This window comes from Bufo bufo, chromosome 4, assembly GCF_905171765.1.
Source record: "Bufo bufo chromosome 4, aBufBuf1.1, whole genome shotgun sequence".
Classification (NCBI taxonomy): domain Eukaryota; kingdom Metazoa; phylum Chordata; class Amphibia; order Anura; family Bufonidae; genus Bufo; species Bufo bufo.
In genome coordinates, this window is record NC_053392.1 from 586,573,883 (window position 1) to 586,586,533 (window position 12,651).

The 12,651-nt window shown below is 43.6% G+C and overlaps 1 protein-coding gene across 1 annotated transcript in view; it reads right to left on the reverse strand.

Moving 5' to 3' along the window:
• The window catches only part of USH2A (usherin), a 1,179,609-nt gene that overhangs the window by 30,182 nt on the left and 1,136,776 nt on the right, over positions 1-12,651 (reverse strand). The gene's annotated exons all lie outside the window — the stretch shown is intronic.

Consider the following 12,651-nt stretch of genomic DNA (forward strand, 5'->3'; position numbering starts at 1 on the left):
GGTACGAGGAATAATAGATGCAGTCTGTACAGACATATGGTATACACAGCAATGTACTGATAAGTAGTGATGAGCGGCAGGGGCAATATTCGAACTCGCGATATTTCGTGAATATTTTGTAAAATATTCGTCATATATTCACGAATTCGCTATTATTTTCTTGATTGTGAAAATCGGCAATGTAATATTTGCGTAAAACGCACGCAATACAGGCGTGGGTCACTTTTGCTACATTTTCCAAGCTGCTAGAAGTTTCCTGAGACTGGAAAAAATGGTTGGCATGGCAGAACATTAAAAATGGCTTTATATGCAGAGAAATTGATCCAATATATTCGCGATTGCGCTAATCGGCAATTAATGATACGCTTATTTTGGCGCAATACGTGAAACTTCACATTTTAGCAGGTCTGACTACAAATTACTGATTGGTGCACTATGTCTGTAGCATGTATGTATGGACAGCAGAGAAACGGTAATCCCTATCACACTACCTAACACCTTGCACTGGAACCTATCATCTACACTATATCAGGATATAACCTACATTGACTATCTCCCACTATCTGTATTATATATATAAGCTAACTAACTATCTAATGTAGTGTGGAAAGCACAGAGCACAGCAATGACACTGCTCTCTCTCTCTCAGAACTTTAAAAAAACTGTAGAAAATGGCTGCTGGGGAGGTTCTTATATAGTAGGGGGTAGGCAACTTTCCTATTGGTTGCTAGGGATGTTGCTAAGCTCAGACAAAGACATTGCAGCCTTCTCATTGGCCCACAAGCAAGAAGCAGGGAGCGATCATGGTTTCAGATGGAAAAAAATCTAGAATATTCGAAAATACGAATATATATCACTATATTCTAAATATTCACGAATTCTCGAAGTGTAGATATTCACGATTAATATTTGCTATTTGAATATTCGCGCCCAACACTACTGATAAGTTAGGCATGAGGTATATTAGATGCAGTGGGTATGTAAGGTATAATAGATGCATTATGTACAGATATATAGTATATACAGCAGTGTACTGCGGGGCTGCAGAACGGAACTACGGATGCGGACAGCACACAGTGCCTGAATGAGACCTTAATAACATTGCTATGTAACTTATGTATTTTATTACATGTAATGTACCTGGTTGTCCAGCAGGTGGCAGTGTATCTGGCAGAGAGAGAGATCTTTAAATAGAATTGAACTTACCATTCCATTCTCCCCCTTATGGCAGAAGTGGGCTAGTCCTGTTTCCTACAAAGGTAGGGTTTGCAGGAAGCTATGGTTAGTCTAGAGTTGAATGTGGATCTGGAAAGACCAGAGATGGCGCAGTGAGGGGAATGCGCCCCCCCCCCTTCCCCCGCAGCAGGATTCTCCAAAGGGAAGCAGCTCATAGAGCACCTTGACTACTTACAGTTTATAGACAGAGTATTACGAGGGGGTCAACAGCCAAGGAGACCCCACTCAAAGGTACCAGAACTTTCATAAAGTCCAGTAACCAGACCAAAGCCAGAGATAAGCACAGCAGAGAAAGGAAAAGCAAAGTGTCTGAGCTCACCGGCCAGTTTACCCCAAAACCTGCTGGTGCAAGAGAAAGACTATATACTGTATGGATAAAAGTTTATTCAAGTAAAACTGTTGAACTTTATAAAGTCTGGACTCTGATTATTCTACACAAACTACAACTCACTTCTTTATTGCTACAGAGCCTAACCCTGGGGAACGACGTTATGCAGGTAGGAGACACACAAACTGTTCAGGCCATATCACCACTCGACATTCCTAAAAACTTGGGACACAATCGGCCCTGGGGGGTGGCACGTTGCACATATAAGAGGCACTATATATACATAAAGGGGGCACATACTGTATAAGAGGCGCTATACATAATGGGGGCACATATGAGGTCCTGTAAATAAAGAAGCACATGTAAGAGGAAAATCTAATATATAAAGCTGAGTGTATGCGTGTATGTCCGCTAAAGGAATCCGCACAGTCGCATTTACAACCACAAAATTTGGCACACAGGTACATCAGGTGTCCGGGAAGGTTTTAGACCAGGTCTCAGCTCTTTAGGACGTACCGTTCCTGAGATATTCCCAAAAAATGCATTAGCCAATAGAAGCTTGGTCATATGACCCTTATCAGCCAATAGAAGCTTGCAGACCGTTAGCCTCCTCATACACAGTTTTACTCCAGGTTTTTATAACAACCCAACCATTTTTCTTTACTGCTGTAGGAGAGCTTTAAAGGAAATCTGTCACCAGGATAATCGCTATTGAAGTAAAGCCATGGCCTAATAGCACTTAGTACCTTATTTCAAGATGTGCCTTTGTTCCAGCAATAGATATTTTTATCCTCTGCAAAACCAGTTTATTTGGTATGCAAATGAGCCAGTAATGTGCCCAGAGGGGCGTCACTCTTGCAGGAAGGAGCCCAGACACGCCCCCTGCCACAATGTGTCCACCCTCAAAAGACGAACGTAAAACCCTGCCACAGGTCCCGCTAAACCACGCCCCTGATCAGGTTAGGCCACGCCCCTCCCAATCCTCAGCTGACAGGGATTAAAAAAATGAAGTTAAAAATCAACTTCTAGGTTCCGCTAAGCCACGCCCCGATATGGTTAGGCCACACCCCTCCCACTCCTCAGCTGACAGGGATTGAAAAAATAAAGTTAAAAATCAACTTCTGTCAGCTGCAGGGGTGAGAGGGATGGTGACTTTCTTCCTCCAGCTCACACTAAGACAGCACAGTGCTGCTGTCTGAGAGTGAGCTGTTCAAAAGGACATCCTTGTGTCCATCCAGGCCCTACGCCAGACGGAGGACAGGGAGTCTGAATGCCGGACTGTCATGTAGACCTTCTCTTTCCTCTTCTCCTCCATTAGACCGCCATGACAAATTCTTTCAGCCGCATCTCGTCTCTACAGAGTTTGTAACACAGACACGTTAGATTTCTCAGTTTTTCCATCAACCTCCCCATCCTGGTGTCCCGACAATGTCATACTGCTGCCACCCCCAATACTGTGCCCGTTGTGCCCCCCAATGCCCCAGGAACTATACTGCTGAAAAAATAGTGACCGCAGTAGACATAATTGGGGTCATTTATCAAACTGGTGTAAAGTAGAACTGGATTTCCAAAAGAGCTGTCAAAAATGAAAGGTGGAATCTGATTGGTTGCTATAGGCAACTAAGCCAGTTCTACTTTACATCAGTTTAATAAATTACCCCAAAGGTCTCTATAGTGTCTACAGCAGCTATAATGTCCCCTAGAGTGCCCCCAGTAATAATAATAGTAACACCCTATATTGTGCTCCAGGTAATAATCCCTGTATAGTGTCCCCAAAAATAAAAGAATTGCCCCCACAGTGCCTCCCCAATAGCAACACTCCCCACGCTGCCCCCGTATAGTAATTTCCCCCACACTGCCCCCATACAGTAATTTCCTCCACACTGCCCCCCACACAGTAGTTTCCCCTACACTGCCCCCATACAGTAATTTCCCTAACCTTGCCTCCATACAGTAATTTCCCACACACTGCCCCCCATACAGTAATTTCTCCCACACAGTAGTTTCCTCCACATTGCCCCATATAGTAATCTGCCCCCACATACTGTAGTAATCCCTCCCATAAAAATTTCCCCCCACACAGTATCCCACCATTTTCCCCCAAATAGTAATTTGCCCCCATACTGTCCACCCGATGTACTGTCCCCCCCATGTCCCCTAAAGTTGGCACATAAAATAAAAAAATAATAAAATAAAAATAAAAGCTAAATACTCACCTATGTCTAGGCGCACGATGGTAGCTGCGCATACTTCACTGTGCTGCGTCCCGACATAGGCGTGCGCGATAACGTCATCACGCACGCCTGCGTCGGGATTTCACTACCGCATAGGCCTCAGGCCTAGTAGGCCTGAAGCCTATGGCGGTGATTGGCGGCGGGGGAGGGAACTATGTGCTCCCGTGCCCTGCCACAGTATGTGGGCGTCAGTGCTCCAGCAATGATCGCTTCCATCTGTATTGATGGAAGCACTCATTGCTTCTGGCACCCCCCTGAGAGCCGGCACCCAGGGCGGACCGGCCCCCCAGGCACGCCACTGCAGGGGGCACATAGCATGTGGAACTACCATTAGGAGCACTATGTGTGGCAATATATACAGAGCGCACAGAGCACAAGGCACTATATATGGGTTTCACAGAGTGTGTGGAACTGTGTACAGGGGGCACAGAGCATGTGGAACTACCATTAGGAGCACTGTGTGGCACTATATACAGAGGGAACAGAGTGTGTGGCACTTTATTTTCAGGGTTCATAGTATGTGACATGCATGTATTCAGCGGCAGAGTGTATGCTGCTATTATATTTATGGCCATGTGTATGGCAGTAAGCGGAGTCTGTCTTAGTGTACAGGGTGCTTATGTGTTGGTAAAGCGAGAAGCTAACATTTTCTCTGCAAAATCTGCAGAGACGAATGGTGGCCAGAAGATGTCATCATAGTGGTCTGGATGTAGAAGACGTCATCTGTTAGGGCGGGTTCACATCAGTGTTATGAATTCCGTTATTGTTTTCCATCATAACATGGTTATGACGGAAAATAACAGAATTCTTAAGACAGTATTCCAAATGGAAACCTTTAGAGGCACTCCGTTTAGAGGCACTCCGTTTGCCCAAAGATCTCATAATAGAGATCTTTGGGCAAGCATAACGGATCCGTCTGGTTTCCGTTATGCTGGATGCAAAAGAAATTCCTTTCGGCAATTAGTGTATTAGTCTTACTAAATGTCCTCCAGTATGTGGTGGAGGAGGACTTTGCGTTAGTTAGGGGGCCCCCAATGAATGGACTGCGCCATACTCCAGGTACCATTAATCTGGCCGTGCAGATGGGAATAGGGTTTAGTTATTACAGGTGTTCTGCCCCAGCAGAGGTTCTGGATAATTTCTAATTCATTCTGTTAGAGTTACTGTAGTTATGCAGTTATTAATGTGGTAATGGCACCATCTAGTGGTGTTAAAAATGTACTACACTTTGTTTTTCTGTTAATAAAAATTATTGTATTGTGGGAGGTGCAAAGCATTGTGGGAGTATAATGTATCCTGGGAAAGAGAAACCCCCAGTCATCAAGGACACACCAGCAGACCTGTCCTTCTGCATATCTTATTCTTAAATTCAACCATCCTTGGAGAGATCTAGCTTGTTTCAGGGACATTATGTTATGCAGAGCTGTTTAGTTACTCTGTTTCCCCAAAAATAAGACAGTGTCTTATATTAATTTTTACTCCCAAAGATGCGCTAGGTCTTATTTTCAGGGATGTCTTATTTTTCCATGACACAGGGGGATCAGAGGGGGGAATCAAAATGACACAGGGGGATCAGAAGGGGGAATCAAAATGGCACTGGAGAATCAGGGGGGGGGATTACCATTTTAGTACCCCCTTCTGATCCTCCTGTGTCATTTTGATTCCCCCCTCTGTGCCAGCGGACAGTGGATTATTTAGTCTCTCCCCCCTCCCACCTTCACCAGACATCCCCCACTACTTTATCAGACATTTCACCCTTCCTACCTCAGTCACCCCTGTGTGTCCGTGCCCGCCAGATTCCACACAATGTGCCCGACTCCTGCCCTGTGCGACTCACTTACTGTCTAATTGTGAGTCAGCCAGACTCCGTCAGGGCAGAGCGAGCAGCAGGCGGCAGCTTGTCCTGGCAGTGGTGCGGGCTCTCTGATTTAAAGAGACCTCGCACTGCCTGAACAGCTCTGGCTGCGCTGCGGCCAATCAGTGAGCTGCGCGGCAGCGCCCGCTGCTATGGTCCAAAGGAGTCAGATGCCTTACAGTAGCTTCGGGGGCCTTATATTCGGGGGGGGGGCCTTATTATCGGGGAGGCCTTATTATCGGGGAGGTCTTATTTTCGGGGGGATGCCTTATATTACTTATATTACAGCGAGAGGCAAAACTGGAAGTAGGTCTTATTTTCGGGGGATGTCTTATTTTCGGGGAAACACGGTGGTTATAATTGTCACTCCGGGTGTTCATTCTGTTAGCTAGACATGTAATCTTTGTATAGGCAGCAATTTTACCATGTGTTTCAGTGTTATGCAAATGTTACAGTACATGAAATTCTATGTTTAATACTTATACATGCTAGTTGTATTCTTGTAGTTTTACCACACTCAAATACTCCTGTTTTGCCAATAAACAAGTTAGACTACAAAGAACAGTCCTCTTATTTGGAATACAGAAAAGGTTTATGCTGAATGTCAGACTGCACACTGTGTGAATGTGTATGAAGACAAAACAACAGGGATGTATGAATCATGGGAGGGTGGAGGCAGACCATGTGGCTGCTATGGGGCCCTTGGACAGAAGGGGCCCAGGCCTTTTGTTGCTTAGTGGCATGAATCCCCTCTCTATAAGAAATGCCTTTCGGATATGGCCCAGGGATCACAGAAACCATAAACTAGCTCGAAGCCCCACTGTCCTGTGTGGCAAAGCCCAATGCAATAACAGGGGCCAATTTTGATTCTTGTTATACGGCCCATTTGTAATGTAAACCACCTAGCCGAATTTGCTACTCTTAAAAGGGGTATATAGTTTTGCGTCCCATTTTTAACCTCCCTCCCCACCTGCCATTCTTTCGCCTGATAGTGCCCCAATGCCAGTTGCAGTGCGCTCTTCCTCCCTCGCCGTGGGCTCCTTTCATTATTCCAGCTAGGTATATCTGGTAGAAAAGCCTTTCATAACTGAGCTGCTGTAAAAGAGACTGATTCATGAGTCATGAAATGAGTACAGCTCAATCTTTACACTTAGTACAGAGGGATATGTCACGCTCCCCCTACATGCCCACAAATAGAATGTGTCAGCCGCTGACTTACACACGCTCGCCCGCATCCTCTGGGTGAGTAATTTTAACCTTTATTTGGCATCTTCATTTACTAGAATAAACACTGGCTTCTCCTGCACAGCCCTGCACTTACTGATAGCCCCACATAAAACAATGAATGAAGCCGTAAAAAATAATGCAACCCCGTGCACACAACAGGCCAAGGCGGATTTAAGAGCGATCCCTGTCTTAGGATAAGATCTGTTAACCCCGACAAGACCAATATGTTTTCGTCCGGACCAAACTATTATTTTTCCAAAATACAATTTATATATTACCGGTATATATTTTGCTTTGGTTCTCATTTCATTAACCCCTTAAGGACTCAGCCCTATTTCACCTTAAGGACCAGGCCATTTTTTGCAAATCTGACCAGTGTCACTTTAAGTGCTGATAACTTTAAAATGCTTTGACTTATCCAGGCCATTCTGAGATTGTTTTTTCGTCACATATTGTACTTCATGACACTGGTAAAATGAAGTAAAAAAAAATTCATTTTTATTTATAAATAACTACCAAATTTACCAAAAATTTGTAAAAAATTTCAATTTCTCTACTTCAATAATACATAGTAATACCTCCCAAAATAGTTTTTACTTTACATTCTCCATATGTCTACTTCATGTTTGGATCATTTTGGGAATGATATTTTATTTTTTGGGGATGTTACAAGGCTTAGAAGTTTAGAAGCAAATCTTGAAATTTTTCAGAAATTTTCAAAAACCATTTTTAGGGACCAGTTCAGGTCTGAAGTCACTTTGCGAGGCTTACATAATAGAAACCACCCAAAAATGACCCCATTCTATAAACTACACCCCTCAAGGTATTCAAAACTGATTTTACAAACTTTGTTAACCCTTTAGGTGTTCCACAAGAATTAATGGAAAATAGAGATACAATTTCAAAATTTCACTTTTTTGGCAGATTTTCCATTTTAATAATTTTTTTCCAGTTACAAAGCGAGGGTTAACAGCCAAACCAAACTCAATATTTATGGCCCTGATTCTGTAGTTTACAGAAACACCCCATATGTGGTCGTAAACTGCTGTACGGGCACACGGCAGGGCGCAGAAGGAAAGGAATGCCATACGGTTTTTGGAAGGCAGGTTTTGCTGGACTGGTTTTTTTGACACCATGTCCCATTTGAAGCCCCCCTGATGCACCCCTAGAGTAGAAACTCCAAAATAGTGGCCCCATTTTACAAACTACGGGATAGGGTGGCAGTATTGTTGGTACTAGTTTAGGGTACATATGATTTTTGGTTGCTCTATATTACACTTTTTGTGAGGCAAGATAACAAGAAATAGCTGTTTTGGCACCGTTTTTATTTTTTGTTATTTACAAAATTCATCTGACAGGTTAGATCATGTGATATTTTTATAGAGCCGGTCGATACGGATGCGGCGATACCTAATATGTATACTTTTATTTTTATTTATGTAAGTTTTACACAATGATTTAATTTTTTAAGCAAAAAAAATCATGTTTTAGTGCTTTCATAGTCTGAGAGCCATAATTTTTTCAGTTTTTGGGCGATTACCTTGGGTAGGGCATGATTTTTGCGGGCTGAGATGACAGTTTTATTGGCACTATTTTGGGGTGCGTGTGACTTTTTGATCGCTTGCTATTATACTTTTTGTGATGTAAGGTGACAGAAAATGGTTAATTTAGCACAGTTTTTATTTAAAATTTTTTACAGTGTTCATCTGAGGGGTTAGGTCATGTGATATTTTTATAGAGCCGGTTGATACAGACGCGGCGATACCTAATATGTATACTTTTTATTTATTTATGTAAGTTTTACACAATGATTTAATTTTTGAAGCAAAAAAAATCATGTTTTAGCGTTTCCATAGTCTGAGAGCCATAATTTTTTCAGTTTTTGGGCGATTACATTGGGCAGGGTATGATTTTTCCGGGATGAGATGACGGTTTTATTGGCACTATTTTGGGGTGCGTGTGACTTTTTGATCGCTTGCTATTACACTTTTTGTGATGTAAGGTGACAAAAAATGGTTTATTTAGCAAAGTTTTTATTTTACATTTTTTACAGTGTTCATCTGAGGGGTTAGGTCATGTGATATTTTTATAGAGCCGGTCGATACGGACGCGGCGATACCTAATATGTATACTTTTATTTTATTTATGTAAGTTTTACACAATAATATAATTTTTGAAACAAAAAAAATATGTTTTAGTGTCTCCATATTCTGAGCCATATTTTTTTTATTTTTTGGGCGATTGTCTCATGTAGGGGCTCATTTTTTGCGGGATGAGGTGACGGTTAGATTGGTACTATTTTGGTGGGCAAACGCCTTTTTGATCGCTTGCTGTTGTACTTTTTGTGATGTAAGGTGACAATTTTTTTTTTATTTAGCACAGTTTTTATTTTATATTTTTTCTGGTGTTCATCTGAGGGGTTAGGTCATGTGATATGTTTATAGAGACGGTCGATGCGGACGCGGAGATACCTAATATGTATACTTTTTTTTTTCCCGTATCTTTTACCAATTTTTTTTTACTTTATTTGGGGAAAATTACGTTTTTGTTTATTTTTACTTGAAACTTTTAATTTTTGGGGGGGAAAACTTTATTTTTTCAAATTTTTTTTTCACTTTTTTTTTTTGTCCCACTTTGGGACTTGAACTTTGGGGGTTATATTCCTTTACAATAACTGTATACTTCTGTATTGGAATGCATTGGCTGTATGAGTAATACTGTGTGTATTACTCATACAGCTTCCGGGGCCTGTGAGATCCAGGGGGCTGGATCTCACAGGCTCTTCACCAGAAGGCAGCGCGATGCCTTCCTTAGACATCGCGCTGCCTTCCATGCCATCGGGTCCCCCCCCACAGCCGCATGGGGACCCGATGGCACCGCCGCACAGCCGCCGCAACCGCAGGTAAAGCCGCAAACCGCAGGTCTGAATTGACCTGCGGTTTGCGGCGATCGCCGATACAGGGGTCACATGACCCCCCCGCGTTGTGACAGGATGCCCGCTGAATGATTTCAGCGGGCATCCTGTTCCGATTAACCCCCGCCGCACCGCAATCGCGGTTTAAACCCATGACGTACCGGTACATCATGGGTTCTTAAGGACTCGGGAAGCATGCCGTACCGGTACGTCATGAGTCCCTAAGGGGTTAAAGTGCAAATGACATTTTTATAGGTTTTTTCATGCAGTTTATATGTTTTTATATGTTTATATATTTATTTTTATTTTTTGGGGTTGACACTCACTCTCTTTATTACCTTTATTTAGAAAATGTAATCTATATCTTACCGGTAAATATTTTGCTTTTTTTCTTATTTCATTAAAGTCCAAATTACATTTTTAAATGTTTTTATAAAAGTAGTTTATATATTTTTATATGTTTATATATTTAGTTTTTTTTTTTTTTTTTTTTGGTTGACACTTACTCCCTTTCCTTAAAAGGAGCTTTTCTGGGATTACTATGGTATTTATCAGATATCAGACGCAGTTGCTTACCTCTTATACATCTTCCCCATGCTTTTTGTTTTTTAATTACTTTACTGACTCATTTTTACCATGTAAACCAATCCCTCGGGTTTGTCTCCATCCTGTATGTAGCACTTCCTTGTATCCAACCAAACCCATGATGCACTTCTCCTTTCTCTGTCAGAGCTCCAGCCCCGCCCCTAACACCCCGATCATAGCTCCTCCCACCCAGCCAGTTACATAGCCAGTTACATAGTCACTGCCCCACCGATGGACATAACATCACAGGAAATAAGACAGAGCTGCATGGACATGTGACCACAACCCAGAAGGGAAGATAGGAACAATAAAGGTAACAGAAATACATTACAAAGCTACAGCTACCTTCAAAAATGATTATTGTAAAGGATTTTGCAGACAACTTGAAAACCCCTTTAAACGACTTTCCAGACAGGGTTTAAAATAATGTTAGAGGATGATGACCTGTTTTGTTTTTTTTTGGCTGGTTCTTGCTTGGTTCCATTAGGGAACAGCAGTGATCCATGACTGCTCTTTAGCTACAGTGCCTAGAGGGAGTCTGAGGTGGTCTGAGACACACCTCCTGCATTATCATTGGTTCAGACTCTAGAAGTGCCACCACTACGGGGAGCTTAGGAACTTAAAGGGGTTTTTCCATCTCAGACAATGGGGGCATATCGCTAGGATATTCCCCCATTGTCTGATAGATGCGGGTCTCACCTCTGGGACCCGCAACTACAATGAGAACGGAGTGGGGAAATGAACAGAGGGCGCACTGCGCATGCGTAGCCACCCTCCATTCATTTCAATGGGGCAGCCGAAAATAGCCGAGCGCTGGCTTGGCTATTTCCGTCTGCACCATTGAAGTGAATGGGAGCAGGGGTTGCTCGTGCGCTCCCATTAACTTCTATGGGAGCAACGGAGAGCAGCGCTTGGTGGTGGACGGACCCCAGGAAATCCGGGGTGCTCCAGCCACAGCTCCAGCCACATGCTCTGTGTTACAGTGTAGTTTCTACACTATAGAAATACTTGACTAAAAATCTCCGTGACAGTCAGAATTAGGGATGAGCAAATCGACTTCGGAGAAAACATCCGAAGTCGATTCGCATAAAACTTTGTTCCAATACTGTATGGAGCAGAAGCTATTGGCTCCAATGAGCCAAAGTTATTGCTTCGAAGTCTCGCGACATAGCCTGGCAGTGCTAAACTGCTTCTGATCCTGTCCTATGTCCAGCCTGGCAGTGCCTACTGCTTCTGATCTAGTCTGTTCCTTGTCTGTCCTGCAGTGCCTTAGGGCTCTTTCAAACGAGCGGATGCCGTGTGTGGAATCCGCTGCGTTAAAGAGTGCCAAGCCCCGCTCCGGACAGCAGAGCATAAACATGACTGATAATGCTCCATGCCTCTCTGTAATCATTTTACTACAAAATCACGGTGACAACTACTGTGTAGTAAGAAGGTCACAGAGAGGCACAGAGAATTATCAGTCAGGTTAATGCTCCGTGTCTCTGCTGTCCGGAGCAGGGTTTGGCATTCTTTCACGCAGCGGATTCCACGCACGGCATCCGCTTGTGTGAAAGAGCCCTTACTGCTTCTGTTCCTGTGTTTGTCCTGCCTTCGGGAGAGGGTGGCTGGATTCTCCGGAGGGAGGATCTCTAGTCTGTGTGCAACTCTGCCTGAGACCGCCATGCTTCCATTCCACATGGGGTCCAGGCATCTGCTTCTGTGCTGGTTCCCGTTTGTCTTGTTGTCATCCATGTCCTGTGTTTCCTTAAGTTCCAGTTCTTAGAAAAAGAACCATGCTGGTGCAAGCACCAGCGGAACAGACAAGACTAGAAGCAGCAGGCACTGCCAGGCTGGAAATAGGACAGGATCAGAAGCAGTTTAGCACTACCAGGCTATCAGACGCAGTTAGAGCACTGTAAGTGCCTGTAGATGCCATCTGAGTTACTTCAGTAAAGGACAGTTCACTTGTTTCCACCTAAATCCAGTCTTATTATTATTGAACCGTCTCACCAGAGGCGGCAGTGGTATTATTTCATCTCGCACTCCAAAGGGCCCCTGCCTTGCACCCCAAAACCCGTCCCACCAAGGGCACCCCAACCGCCATCAGGCAAGAGACCATCACCAGCGTGTCACCTAAGAGGAAGAAAGGGAGCACCCCTCCCTGGAGCACTGGAACAGGATTGTCACTATGTATACAACTACCACAATCCTCACCGCCTCCAACATTCCCATCCTCTGAACCCCATGCCTCCTGCGGGCCACTACCCATGGTTTATATGACCAACCCAAG